The sequence below is a fragment of the Hylobates moloch genome, unplaced genomic scaffold (assembly GCF_009828535.3).
Source record: "Hylobates moloch isolate HMO894 unplaced genomic scaffold, HMol_V3 SCAFFOLD_20, whole genome shotgun sequence".
NCBI classification, from domain to species: domain Eukaryota; kingdom Metazoa; phylum Chordata; class Mammalia; order Primates; family Hylobatidae; genus Hylobates; species Hylobates moloch.
This window is the reverse complement of record NW_026652295.1, coordinates 22369342-22384123: the sequence shown is the minus strand read 5'-3', so window position 1 is coordinate 22384123 and position 14782 is coordinate 22369342. Positions and strand designations below refer to the sequence as shown.

The 14782-nt window shown below is 35.5% G+C and overlaps 1 long non-coding RNA gene and 1 pseudogene across 2 annotated transcripts in view; one reads left to right on the top strand and one right to left on the bottom strand.

Moving 5' to 3' along the window:
- The window catches only part of LOC131382159 (uncharacterized), a 325239-nt gene that overhangs the window by 68235 nt on the left and 242222 nt on the right, over window positions 1-14782 (top strand). The gene's annotated exons all lie outside the window — the stretch shown is intronic.
- Window positions 8410-8938, bottom strand: LOC116460209 (large ribosomal subunit protein eL6-like; annotated as a pseudogene).

Sequence of the window (14782 nt, the reverse complement as noted above, 5' to 3'; positions counted from 1 at the left end):
AGTAAGGTATACTCCTGTGAACAAAATTTGGAGCATGTTTGTTTCTCTCTGCCTGGTTCCTCTAGAATTTGGAAACTATCTGTGAGTACTCTTAACTTATGGCAATATAGTTGTTTGCATTAGTGCAATAAGAACCATTTTTCTTTTTCTTTTTCTGTTTTTTTTTTTTTTTTTTTTTTTTTTTTGGAGTTTCACTCTTGTCGCCCAGGCTGGAGTGCAATGGCACGATCTCGGCTCACTGCAACCTCCACCTCCCGGGTTCAAGCAATTCTCTTGCCTCAACCTCCCAAGTAGCTGGGATTACAGGTGCCTGCCACCATGCCTGGCTAATTTTGTTTTTGTAGTTTTAGTAGAGATGGTTTCACCATGTTGGGCAGGCTGGTCTCAAACTCCTGACCTCAGGTGATCAGCCCACCTCAGCCTCCCGAACAGCTGGGATTACAGGTGTGAGCCACCACGCCCAGCCAAGAATCCATTTGTCTTTTGCAACAGGGTGCAATTGGAAAAACTAGTTGTTGTTTTATCAAGACTTTGACTGGAAGGGTATGCTTCCCTTTAAGGAGTCAATCTCAAATTGCAAAGCCAGTAAATACTGCATGAGGAGAAATGGCCTGCCTCATACCTTGTCTAAACAGTCCCCATAGAAAGTTTCTAACCTGTGGTCAGTAAAGAATGTCCCTTTCTTTTTTTTTTTTTTTTTTGAGACGGAGTCTTGCTCTGTCGCCCAGGCTGGAGTGCAGTGACGCGATCTCGGCTCACTGCAAGCTCTGCCTCCCGGGTTCACGCCATTCTCCTGCCTCAGCCTCTCTGAGTAGCTGGGACTACAGGCGCCCGCCACCACGCCCGGCTAATTTTTTGTATTTTTGGTAGAGACGGGGTTTCACCGTGGTCTCGATCTCCTGACCTCGTGATCCGCCCGCCTCGGCCTCCCAAAGTGCTGGGATTACAAGCGTGAGCCACCGCGCCCGGCAAGAATGTCCCTTTCTAACAGGTCCAGTAGCTCCATGTTTATCTTGGGATCTTAAGAGAAAAGGATCACCCAACTCACAGGTATTTGAGGATAGAAACCTGTGGCTGGGCTCAGCTTTAAAAGGTCTTATCTGAAATTCCTTGTGGGACAGAATTCCATCAAAGCCAATCCAAAAGGCCTATGTAGAGATAATTATTCTTACTGCATTTATGCAAATAAATCAGGCCAAGTATAAGACTAAAGTTTATTCTATGAACAATATGGTCCTATCATAATTTGTTTTTTACCAAAAATGAGGACTGGAGAGAGAAATTATGCTCCAAAGCTTATCACACATTTTTCATTAAATACTAGTCTCATTAATTGTTTTTAAGTTATTGCCTACATTTTAAACTAAGCCTGCTTATTCCTGTGAATCAAGTGGTAATCTCCTGCAGCTGGGAAGAAACAAAAAGGGATGGGTAATGTAAATATCTGGGTCAAGATGCTAGTTCTGGGCAATTATCCTACAAATTCTACCAGGTAATTAAAGTGAGTATGGTGCCCTTAATCCAGAGGTTCCTTTCTTTGGGAAAATAAAACCAAGGAACTTCATAGACTCCCCCAGAGGGAAATTCTATATCTTGGCAAGTAAAATTTTAGATGGAAAGAATCTACTACATCACCCTTTGAGGAATTGCTACTCACTTTACTATTTGCTTGGAGCTATACACAGTAGCACCTTCTAACTGAAATATTGGTTTCCATTGCTCTAGTATTTTGCTTAATTATTATCCTTATAGCAGGGTTAATAGTTACAAACAAAAAGGGAACGTGAAAGTTTTACTATCCCTGAGTCTGTTACTATCAGGTTTGGTAATATGTCGCAGTCTGGCTATGTAAAGAAGGTTATAAAGGAAAGAGATTCTATATAAGAAATGATCTTGCATGGTAAATACTTGTCCTGAAGAGAATGGGTGGTTGTTTAAAACAAGGATGTTTAGGACAAGTCAGAAAGTTTAAGCATGTCTTAGACTGTCTGTGGAAGTCATGAAGGGATTAATAATTGCAGGAAAGATTTAGCCAAGGTTAACACTAAAGTTACTCTAGCCACCCCAATCCAATGCCACTTATCCAGAAAGGAATATCACTTTCATATTAATGTTTCAGCAATGTCTGGTGGAGGCAAACTAGTGTTACAACCCATTGAAATTGATGACAGCAATCAAATTCAAAATGATGCTGCAGACAGAACCATGCATGGACATGCCTGTGTTCTGAGGACCCTTAGATTGACCCCAGGGGGAGCCTTAGCTGCTGTTCCCCACACAACACTCCTTTTCAGCAAGAGGTAGCTAGAAAGAGTTGTTTCCCAACAGCCCCTAACAGCAGTTAGAGTTACCACTCCAGAGCGGGGATTGATACTGGAGTTAAGAAGAAATTACATAGGCAGATAGTGAGGTTATGGAAGTCCTTGGTATGGTTTTCCTTTTAATGAAAAGTAGCTCCAAATCATTTTCCTTTCTAAGAAAGAGTAGCCTGTAAAATCGAGTTGTAGACATAAATTAGCAGTTGTGCCAATCATGTTCAAAATGGCAGCCCCATCTTCCCTTCTCTTTATCAGCCACGTGTACAGTAAGGAGCGTACAGGATGCTGCTGGTCAATGGTAGAGTTCATTTGCATAATAAGATTAGGGCAGGGTGGCCAGCCTTCCCTATGTGCTATATAAATGTCATACCTGATCGAACCAATCTGTGAGCCCTATGTAAATCAGACATCGCCTTCTTAAACCTGACTATAAAATCCAGCACATTTGCCACCTGCCAGTCTTTTCCACTCAGAGACCCCTCTCTCTCTACAGAGAGAGCTGTTTCTCTTTCTCTTCTTTTCTACCTATTAAAACTCCACTGCTAAACTCCTCACGTGTGTTTGTGTTCTAAATTTTCCTGGCATGAGATGACAAACCCCAGGGTATGTACTCCAGACAATGTAGTTGCTTCAGTAATGCTGAACATCTTTTCATGAACCTATTGGCCATTCCATATCTTCTTTATGGAAATGCCATTCAAATCTTTGGATCTATTTATAAATTGGGCTTTTGTCTTCTTATATAATTGTAAGACCTCTTTATATATTCTGGATATGAGTCCTTTATCATATATATGTTTTACCAATATTTTTTCCTTTCTGTTCCTTGTCTTTTTAGTTCCTTAATAGCTGTAACTTCAATAAAGTTCAGTTTATTAATTTATCTATTTTATTTTATTTCATTTTGTTTTATTTTATTTTATTTATTTTATTTGAGATGGAGTCTCACTCTGTTGCCTGGGCTAGAGTGCAGTGGCGTGATCTGGGCTCACTGCAGCCTCCACCTCCCAGGTTCCAGCGATTCTCCTGCCTCAGCCTCCTGAGTAGCTGGGACTACAGGTGTGCGTGACTACGCCCAGCTAATTTTTGTATTTTTAGTAGAGACGGGGTTTCACTATGTTGGTTGGCCAGGATGGTCTCGATTTCTTGACCTCATGATCCACCTGCCTTGGCCTCCCAAAGTGCTGGGATTACAGGCATGAGTCACCGCGCCCAGCCCAACTTATCTATGTTGTGATTAGAGTTCTTGCTGTTCTATTTAATTAATACTTTCTTTTCAAATTTGTGAAGATTTTCTCCTAAGTTAATTTTTATAAGTTTCATAGTTTGGCTTTTACATTTAAGTTTATGAGCCCATAAGAACTATCATGTATATCTGTCAGGTAAGCTAAATTGAAGTTTTTGCTTTTTATTTTTGCATTTGGATGTCCAATCATTTTAGCACCATGAGTTGGAAAGAATATATGTTCTCTATTAAAATAGCTTGATATTTTGTTTGATATCAATTACAATATGCATGTGTATCTCTTTCTAAACTCTCTCTTCTGTTCCATTAATCTATATGTCTATACTTAAACCAATGCCACACTTTCATGATTGTTATACCTTTACAATCATTCTTGCAATCAGGTGAGTCCTCTAACTCTGTTCTTATTCAGAACTATTTTGGCTTTCCTAATCCTTTGATTTTCTCATAAATTTTAGAATCAGCTTACAATCTTTGTCAAAAAAAAGGCCGCCAGAATATTTATTAGGGGATTGCGTTGAATCTATAGATCTCTTTAAATAATTGTATGAGTATTGAACCTTCTGATCCATAAACATGACATATTTCTTCATTTATTTAGATATTCTTAAATTTTCTTACCAGTTATTTATAGCTTTTAGTTACAGATATTGCACCTATTTTAAAAATGTAATCCCAATCATTTTACTTATTTGATGTTGTCACAAATAATTTGATATTTGGTTTTATTTTCAATGGTTCCTTTATAATATATACAAATACAATTGATTTTGTATATTCATCTTGAAGCCTTAGATCTCACTAAACTCACATATTATCTCTTGTAGCTTTTTCAAATTAGATTTTTTAAAAATCTCAACTTTTATTTTAGGTTCACAGGATGCATGTGCAGGTTTGTTACATGGGTATATTGCATGATGCTGAGGTTGGTGGTACAAATGATTCCATCACCTGGGCAGTGAGCATTGTACACAATAGGTAGTTTTTTAACCCTCATCTCCCTTCTTCTTTCCTCCCTCAAAGTAGTCCCCAATGTCTGTTGTTCCCATCTTTATGTACTTGTGTACTCAATGTTTAGCTTCCACTTATGAGAGAACATGTGGTATTTGGTTTTCTGTTCCTGTGGAAATTTGCTTAAAATAATGGTCTCCAGCCACATCCATGTTGCTTCAAATGACATGATTTTGTTCTTTTTATGGCTGTGTATTATTCCATCATGTGTATGTACCACATTTTCTTTATCCAGTCCACCATTGATGAGCATCTAGGGTGATTCCATGTCTTTGCTGTTGTGAATAGTGCTGCAGTGAACATACATGTGCTTGTGTCTTCTTGGTAGAACCATTTGTTTTCCTTTGAGTATATACCCAGTAATAGGATTGCTGAATTGAATGGTAGTTCTGTTTTAAGTTCTTTGAGAAATCTCCAAACTGCTTTTCACAGTTGCTGAACTAATTTACATTTTCATCAACAATGTATAAGTGTTCTCTTTCCTCCACAACCTCGTCAGCATCTGTTTTTTGTTTGTTTGTTTTACTTTTTAGTAATAGCCATCGTGACTGGTGTGTGATGGTATCTCATTGTGGTTTTGATTTGCATGTCTCTGATGATTAGTATTGTGGAGAATTTTTTCATATATTTGTTGGCCACTTGTAGGTTTTCTTTTGAAAAGTGTTTGTTTATGTCTTTTGCCTGTCCTTTGTTGTTTTTTGCTTGTTGAATTGTTTAATTTTCTTACAGATTCTGAATATTAGACCTTTGTTCTTTTTTTTATTATTATTATACTTTGCATTCTAGGGTACATGTGCACCATGTGCAGGTTTGTTACATATGTGTACATGTACCATGTTGGTATGCTGCACCCATCAACTCCTCATTTACATTAAGTATATCTCCCAGTGCCATCATTCCCCCCCTCCCCCCACCCCACGACAGGCCCCGTTGTGCGATGCTCCTCACCCAGGGTCCAAGTGTTCTCATTGCGCAATTCCCACCTATGAGTGAGAACATGCGGTGTTTGGTTTTTTTGTCCTTGTGATAGTTTGCTCAGAATGATGGTTTCTAGCTTCATCCATGTCCCTACAAAGAACATGAACTTATCCTTTTTATGACTGCATAGTATTCCATGGTGTATATGTGCCACATTTTCTTAATCCAGTCTATCATTGATGGACATTTGGGTTGGTTCCAAGTCTTTGCTATTGTGAATAGTACCACAATAAACCTACATGTGCATGTGTCTTTATAGCAGCATGATTTATAATCCTTTGGGTATATGCCCAGTATAGACCTTTGTTGGTGCATAGTTTGCAAATATCTTCTCTCATTCTGTAGGTTGTCTGTTTACTTTGTTGATAGTTTCTTTTGCTATGCAAAAGCTCTTTAGTATAATTAGATCTCATTTGTTTATTTTTGTTTTGTTGCAATTACTTTTAAGGACTTAGTCATAAATTATTTGCCAAAGGCTGATGTACAGGTGGTATTTCCTAGGTTTTCTTCTAAGAGTTTTATAATTTGAGGTATTAAATTTAAGTGTTTAATCAGTCTTGGGTTAATTTTTGTTTATGTTGAAATGTAGGGGTCTAGTTTCATTCTCATGCACATGGCTAGCTAGTTATCCCAGCACCATTTATTGAATAGGGAGTCCTTCCCCCGTTGCTTGTTTTTATTGACTTTGTCAAAGATCAGATGGTTGTATGTCTGTATGGCTTTATTTCTGGGTTCTCTGTCCTGTTCCATTGATCTATGTGTCTGCTTTTGTATTATGATGTACCATGCTGTTCTTATTAGATTTATTTGGATTTTTTTTTACATAGACGATCACTTTATTTGTGAATAAAGATGTGTTTCTTCTTCCACTTAACTCTACGTAGTTGTTTGTCTTTCCTTATTGTATTGGCCAGGAACTTAAATACAGTGTTAAATAGAAATGGTAAGAATATATCTCCTTGCCTTGTTTCTGAACATAGGGAGAAAAAAATTCAGTCTCTTTCTATTTAGTATGTTAGCAGTAGGATTTGTATATATGTATACCACTAGCTAGAAGAGTGCCATTTTATTCCTAGTTTAGTAAGAGTTTTTATCATTAATAGGAGTAAATTTTGTCAAATGTTTTTACTTCATCTTTTTCTTTTTGGGGTTGTTAATATGGTATTACATTGATTTTTTAAAAATTAAACTAACTCTGCATCTCTGGGAAGAACTGTACTTGATCATGACATATTTCTCTTTCTATATTGCATAATTCAATTTACTTAATATTTTAATAGATGTTTACATCTATTTTCATTAGTGGTATTGGCCTGTGATTTTTCTTTTCTTGTTATATCTTTCTGGTCTTTGAATCATCAAAATACAGACTTCATAAATTTTAGAAATAGTTTTTTCTCTTTTATAATTTTTATTGAAAGTTTTATGTGAAATTGTTGTCAGTTCTTCTTTAAATTTGCAAGACATAACCCCTGAAGTGATTTGACCCTGGAATTTCCTTTGAGGCAATAATTTAAACTACAAATTTAATCTTATTAATAGACATATGGCTAGTCAATTTTATTGATTTCCCCTTGAGTGAGTTTTGGTAGGTTGCGTCTTTCAACAAATATGTCTCTTTCGTCTACATTGTAGAATTGATGGTATAAAATTTATTATAATATTCTCTTATTAACCTTTAATGGCAATGGAATCTTTAGTGATTCCCCCTCTTTCATTGCTCCTATTGGTAATTTGTATACTGTATTTGCTTTCTTTTTCCTGATCAGACTTGCTGAAAGTTTATTATTTTTGTTGGATATTACATAGAACCAGTTTTTGGGTTAATTTATTTTTCTCTATTGTTTTTCTCTTTTCCATGTAATTAATTTCTTCTTTTATGTTCATTATTTTTCCTTTTTGCTTTCTTTCTGCTAATTTGCTCTTTTTTTTTTTTTTGCCATGTTCTTAAGTAAGACGCTTACAGTATTGATTTAAGACTTTCCGTCCCCATAAATTTACTTTAATTATTGTCTTAGTCTGTTTGACTGCCAGAAAAAATTACCATAGATACTGGGTGGCTTAACAACAAATGTCTTACACTTCTGGAGGCTGGAAGTCAGAGATCAGGCTGCCAGCTAGCACAGTCAGGTTCTACCCTCATGTGAGTTCCAGACTAACTTCTTGTTGCATTTTTACATAACAACAACAACAACAAAACAAAAAGGGCAAGAGAGGTCTCTGGGGTCCCTTTTTTAAGGGCACTAATCCCATTCATGAGAATTCCACACATATGACCTAATTATCTCCCAAAGTCTCCACTTTCTATAATCATTCTATTAATCATCAATTTTAAATCATAAAATTGAAGAGCAAATTAAATCAAAGTAAGCAGAAGAAAAAAATAATAACTATCAAAGCAGAAATAGGTGAAATGGAGAGAAAAAATAGGAAAAAATTACAAAATCAACAGCTGGTTGTTTGAGATTAATAAAATGGATTAACCTCAAGTCAGCCTGATCAGGAAAAAAGGGTTTGACAAAAATTAACACTGTTTTCTGTAAGAGAAGTGACATCACTACAGATATCACAGATTTAAAAGGATAATAAGAAAATATTATAAACAATTTTGTGCCAATAAATTAGATAACTTAGATAAAATGAAAAAAATCCTTGAAATACACAGGGATTTCAACATAAATTTTTTTTTGGCGGGAAATGGCAAACATTTAGTTCATTGCAGTTACACATCACAAATTTTGATATTTTAAAATTTCATTAGTTTAAAAATATTTTCTAACTTGCCGTGTAATTTCTTTTTTACTCCTTTTCTTACAAAAATGTATCACTTATTTAATTAGGTTCTTTGTAAGAAATTTAGAAAACTAATTTGTGAGGATAAATGCCATTCGGACAAACACAGATCACAGGTAGTCCTGGAGCTGAGGAATAAATTTAATTTTTGGTAACTTTTGCAAGTCCACAGCTTTCTAATCAATCTTACACTGCTCTGTAATCTCATATTTCTCTTTTTCTATGTCTAAGATCTCATCTTTCTGGTGTCTGAGCTTCCATGGCTGCTGCTTCTTAAAGTAAACATGAGTGAGATGTTGGGGGATTTTTGCATCATTGATATCAATTTTTGTGGAGGTGGCAATGACAAATTTCTGGTGTGTTCTATGCAGAAGAAACTGATTAAGAACAATAGGTTCAGTCACAAGTAACAAGCCACTGCTCAACTGCTTTAGAGCAACCAGTCTATTGCCCTGTGGTGCCCAGTCAGGATGAGCAGAATGGTCCTAGGAGAGTTGCTAGCTCACATTTTTTTCACATGCTGACTGGAGGAGTTTTTGTTGTGGCTTAACAGCTTTTGAGGCTTATCTTCAGTAGAATAGTATCTAGGCATTTTGTGAAGTTTAACCACTCAGGTACCACATTCATATGACCACCAACTGGTTCTGGGGACAGTGGCAAGAACCTCCATCCTTTTTTTTTTTTTTTTTTAAACCCTGAATTCAGCAGCTAAGTACTTCATCTTGAATATGACCCTCAGAAATACGTAGCAGATTGGGAATGTTTGCTAATTCCTTCGATAATGATGACAGGATTTTGTCTGCCGTGAAGCTTCCTCTTCTTGGGCTGTTTAGCCTTCAGGTTAATATTTTTAACCTAACCACTGGCCTTAGCCTTCTTGGCTTCAGGTTTCTTCTTTTTAGTATCGGTCTTCTCAAATTTTTCACTCACCATTTTGCAAGGTGGGAAAGAGAGCCATGTAATTTATCATATGCACTGTGGGTGTGTAGAAATTCATTGTTCAATTTTCATATATTTGAGGATTTTCCAATTTTTTATGGTTTTGATTTCTACATTAATTCTGTGTTGGTTAAGTAATATATCATTTATGTTTTCAAACCTTTTAAAATTACTATACTTACCACCCAAAATATGACGTAATTGTGAATATTCTGTGTTCACTTACTAATAACTTATTTTCAGCTATTTATGAGTAAAGTACTTTATAAATACCAATTGGGTCGATTTAATTGATAGTATTGTTCAAGTGTTCTACATTTTTACTGATTTTCTGTCAACTTTTTCTATCAATTACTGTGACCTGAGTGTTAATAATTATGACAATAAAGATAGCTTATTATTTCTGTTCTATCAGTTTTGGCTTCATGAATTTGAAGTCTGTTATAAGGTACACACCCATTTAGAATTGTTATGTATTTTTGAGACATTACCCACTCATAATATTTTTTATGTATTTTGTATATGTAAGATATAGGAGATTCATTCTTCTTAAATATACAGTTTTATTCCTAATTGCCTTGCTTATATAATTTATTCTTAAAGTAATTATTCCTATGCTTGGTTTACATTTTCTTCCTTGTTAATTGTTTACCTCTAATAATTGCTAGAAGAAACTGAAAGTCATAAAGATCTGAATACTTGGAAAATATAACTTATTTGCCACTTTTATTTAATTACCAGTTATAAAACAATGCACACAACAGCAGAATATGTACTTTTTCTCATGTGCACACAAATCGTTTACCAATAGGGACCATATTCTGTTCTATATGACAAGTCTCAATACATTTCAAAATATTTGAGTTAGTAAAAGTATCTTCTCTACCCACAACAGAATTATATGTCATTTACAAGTGTTTGGAAATGAAATAATGCACTTCTTGATAACTCACAGTTCAAAGAAGAAATCGAAGGAGAAATTAGATGTTTTTTGTACCAGGTGAAAATGAAAGTCATCAGCCGGGCGCGGTGGCTCATGCCTGTAATCCTGGCACTTTGGGAGGCCGAGGTGGGCGGATCACGAGGTCAGGAGATCGAGACCATCCTGGCTAACACGGTGAAACCCCATCTCTACTAAAAGTACAAAAAATTAGCCGGACGTGGTGGCAGGGGCCTGTAGTCCCAGCTACTCGGGAGGCTGAGGCGGAGCTTGCAGTGAGCCGAGATGGCGCCACTGCACTCTAGCCTGGGTGACAGAGCGAGACCCCGTCTCAAAAAAAAAAAAAAGAAAATGAAAGTCATCAAAATTTGTGGAATGAGGGAGGCAGTATTTACAGGGAATCTTACAGAACTCAATGTCCATGTAAAAATTGGAAAAAAATTCATATCAATGACCTCAATGTTTAACTTTAGAATCTTTTTTAGAAAAAAGAGCAAATTAAATGAAAGTAAGCAGAAGAAAAAATGATAATTATCAAAGCAGAAACAAGTGAAATGGAGAGAAAAAATAGAAAAAAATCAAAAAATCAAAAGCTGGTTGTTTGAGATTAATCAATTAACCTCAAGTCACCCTGATCAGGAAAAAAAGGTTTGACAAAAATTAACACTATTTTCTGTAAGAGAAGTGACAGCACTACAGATGTCACAGATTTAAAAGGATAATAAGAAAATACTATAAACAATTTTGTGCCAATAAATTAGGCAACTTAGATAAAATGAAAAAAAATCCTTGAAATAAACTACCAAAGTCTACGTTAGAATACATAGATAACTTGTATAGCCCCATATCTATAAATACATTCAAATTTGTAGTTAAAAATCTTCCTACAAGATCTCCAGCCACAAATGGCTTCATGGGTGAAAGTAAAGAATAAATAAGCACATTCAGAAAAAATAATACTGAGCCTTCACAACTCTTCTAGAATATTGGATAGGAGAGAATTCTTAGTAATTTACCCTATGAAGCCAACATTACTCTGAGAGCAAAACCAGATGAAGACATTACAAGAAAATAAATTTATAGATCAATTTCTTTTATAAACGTAGAAGTAAACAAGGCAAGGCAAGGACACCACTTCTATTTAACATTGCCCTGGAGTCTCTAGCCACTACAGTTAAGTCAGTGGGAGGAAATAAAAGGCATCTAAATTGAAAATGACAAAGTAAAACACTTATTATTCACAAACGACATAATAATCTATATTAAAACTTAGAGAATCTACAAAAATCCAACTGGAACTAATATGTGAGTTTAGCAAGTTTACAGAATACAAGGTGAATATAAAAATATAAAATACATTTCCACATACTAGGTATGATTGGTAATTGAAATTAACATTCACTTACAGAAGCAACAAAAGTATGAGCCACTTAGCAACAAATCTAACATAAGGCATTTACAACCTGAAGCACTGGAAACTACAAAGCATCGCTAAGAAAGAAAATCTAAATAAATGGAGACGTTTGAAATGTTCATTATTTTGAGTGTGGTGATGTTGTTTCACAGGTGTATTCATATATCAAAGCTTACAGCTGGGCACAGTGGCTTATGCCTGTAATCCTAACACTTTGGGAAGCAGAGGCAGGAAAATCACTTGAGCTCAGGAGTTCAAGACTAGATGGGCAACATGGTGAAACTCTGTCTCTACAAAAAATACGAAAATTAGCCAGACGTGGTGGTGCACACCTGTAGTCCCAGCTACTTGGGGGGCTGAGGCAGGAGGATCACTTGAATCTCAGAGGCCCAGATCATGCCACTGCACTCCAGCCTGGGTGACAAAGTGAGACCCTGTCTCCAACTCCAAAAAAAAAAAAAGTCTTATCAAATTGTATACTTTACATATGTGGGATTTATTGTATGTCAATTTTAGCTCTATAAGCTACTAAAATATAGAAACAAACATTTGATATTATTCAACATCCATTGATGATAAAGTTTCTGAGCAAACTAAGAATAGAAGAACATTTTCTCAATCTGATAAACAGCATCTGCACAAACCTATAGCTAAAATTAAAAGCAATGATATAATATTGGATGTTTTCCTTTTAATATTCAGAACGATACTAGTTGTACTTACTCATCAGTTTTACTTAATATTATACTGAAAGTATAGCCAGTGAAATAGGGGGATGAGATGCAATAATGATTGGAAAAAACACACACAAAATCATCTTTATTTACATACAATATGGCTGTTTACATAGAGTATCATAGGGAATCTTCAAAACAATTGCCAAACTTATAAATTTATTTAGCAAGTTCTTAAGACACAGCATCAATATCCTTAAATCAATTGTGTTTCTATAGAACAACAGCCAGTAATTGAAAATAAAAATTTAATATCCCATTTACAACACCACAAACAAAAGGCTAAGGAATAGATAAAAGAATATGCACCCTGGCTCAGTTGCTCATGCCTGTAATCCCATAACTTTGTGAGGCTGAGGTGGGAGGATTGCTTGAGCTCTGGAGTTTGAGACCAGCCTGGAATACATAGTGAAACTCAGTCTCTAAAAACAAAATAATAATAAAATTAAAAAAAAAATTTTTAAAGACTCCACGAAAAAGTGAAGAGGCTGGCCACAAAATGAGACAACATAGTTGAAATGCGTGTATTTTAAACAAAAAAACTTGTACCTTAAATATATAACAACAACAAAACAATTAAAAAGACAACTCTCCTTTCATCAAATATAGACAAAAGACAATTATTTCACAAAAGAATGTCTAGGAGTGGCTAATAAGCATATGAAACAGTGCTTAATATCATTATCAGGGTAATTAAAACCAGTATATGACAGCATTTTATACTCCCTAGAATAGCTGGATTAAAAAAGAACAAATATTGGTCACAGTCTGGAACAATGGAACGCTCATACATTTCTAGTGGATGTATGAAATGGTACAGCCATTTTGAAAACTACTTGACTTTTTCTTATAAAGTTAAATGTACTCAACTATTCATTCCTAATTATTTTTCCATGAGAAATATCCTAAAAGACTTGTGTAAGACTTTGTTCATAGCCGCTTCATTCAAAATATCAAAACCTAGAAAAAACCAAACTGTTCATCAAGCAAGCCTATTAAAGAAATCATGGAATATTCATACCATGGGGTAGTACACAGTAGTAATAAAGTAACTACTACTGATGCATATGACAACATGGATGGATCTCAAAATCATTATGTTAATTGAAAGAAGCCAGAAAGAAATAAGGATATTTTATATGTTATTCTGTAAAAAGTTCAAAACCAAAGCAAAACTAATCCATGACCATAGAAATCAAAGCAATGGTTGCCTTTGGGGGTAGGTTGACTACAAGGTGACACAGGACAACTTTCTCAGGCGTTTGGAATTATTCTCTGCCTTGATTAAGTAGTTAACAAGGAAGGATATGTTGATATATTAAGATGTATCAAATTGTTATCTTAAGACTGATGCATTTCAACTTTATGTAAATTTTACCTCAATACAAAAAAGTTTGATCTGTAGGCAAAATGAAGTGCATTTTTGAGGGAGAAGAAGGATTTGAGGGAGAAAGTTGCAGAGAATGGGAAGTAATGGGAAGGAAAGTTAGAGTGAAAAGAAAAAGACTGACAAGGAAGGAAAAAGGGAAGAACTATGAGAGAGAGCTCAGTGAAGTAGTGGGTACTACTTTGCAGTGTTTTCTAGATTAACCCTGCAGGAAAGCCAAAAATTATTAACTCACATTTTCATGATCATTTTGGAACTACTTACTTGACTGTAAGACATGTTCATTGACCATTATCCCTACTTGTGAGTATTTAATGACTGGAAAATTAAAAAATGTATGTGTCAGAGGAACAGTAATCAGAAATCTCTGAAGTCAAGTGAAGCTGTGAGGAAGCCTAGGCATCCCCAGATGCCCCACTGATTGTAGGCACAGAGCCATGTACAGAGCTCAGCACCTTAGGTCTCTTGCTAGGCAGAGAGTGATGATTACATAGGTCTTCAGGTGTTTCATGCACCATAGGTTTTACATGTGCAACAGGGGAAGATTATTTTTGCAAGATAGCAGCCTATATTAAGGCACACATGCATTTGTATTGTTTTTGGCATCCAGGGGCCCTTTTTACAAAATTTTTTCAAGCACATTTTGTTTCTGAATAGAGGCTGCATACAACAATTGGATGAACAGTTTTTGCAAAATCTCTCAGGGAGCCTCTCTTGAGACTGAGCCTGTATGAGATCATGATATGAGACTATGGCTTGGCTGGATTTTTATTTCAGTAAGTGATCTCATTCACTTAAAGCACTAATCATTTTAACAGGAGAAAAAAATATACAGCCTTCCAAAATCACAGCAGGAAAAAAATAAGGGAAAAAGCATGTCAAAGTGATCTTGTGAAAGTTCCCATGTGATTTTACACAGAAAATTTTCCATTTATACATCATCAGAATGGATATACAGTCTGATATTACTGGTGGAAGATATATGAGAAAGTCAACCTAATGCAAACAAATAGGATTCCAGG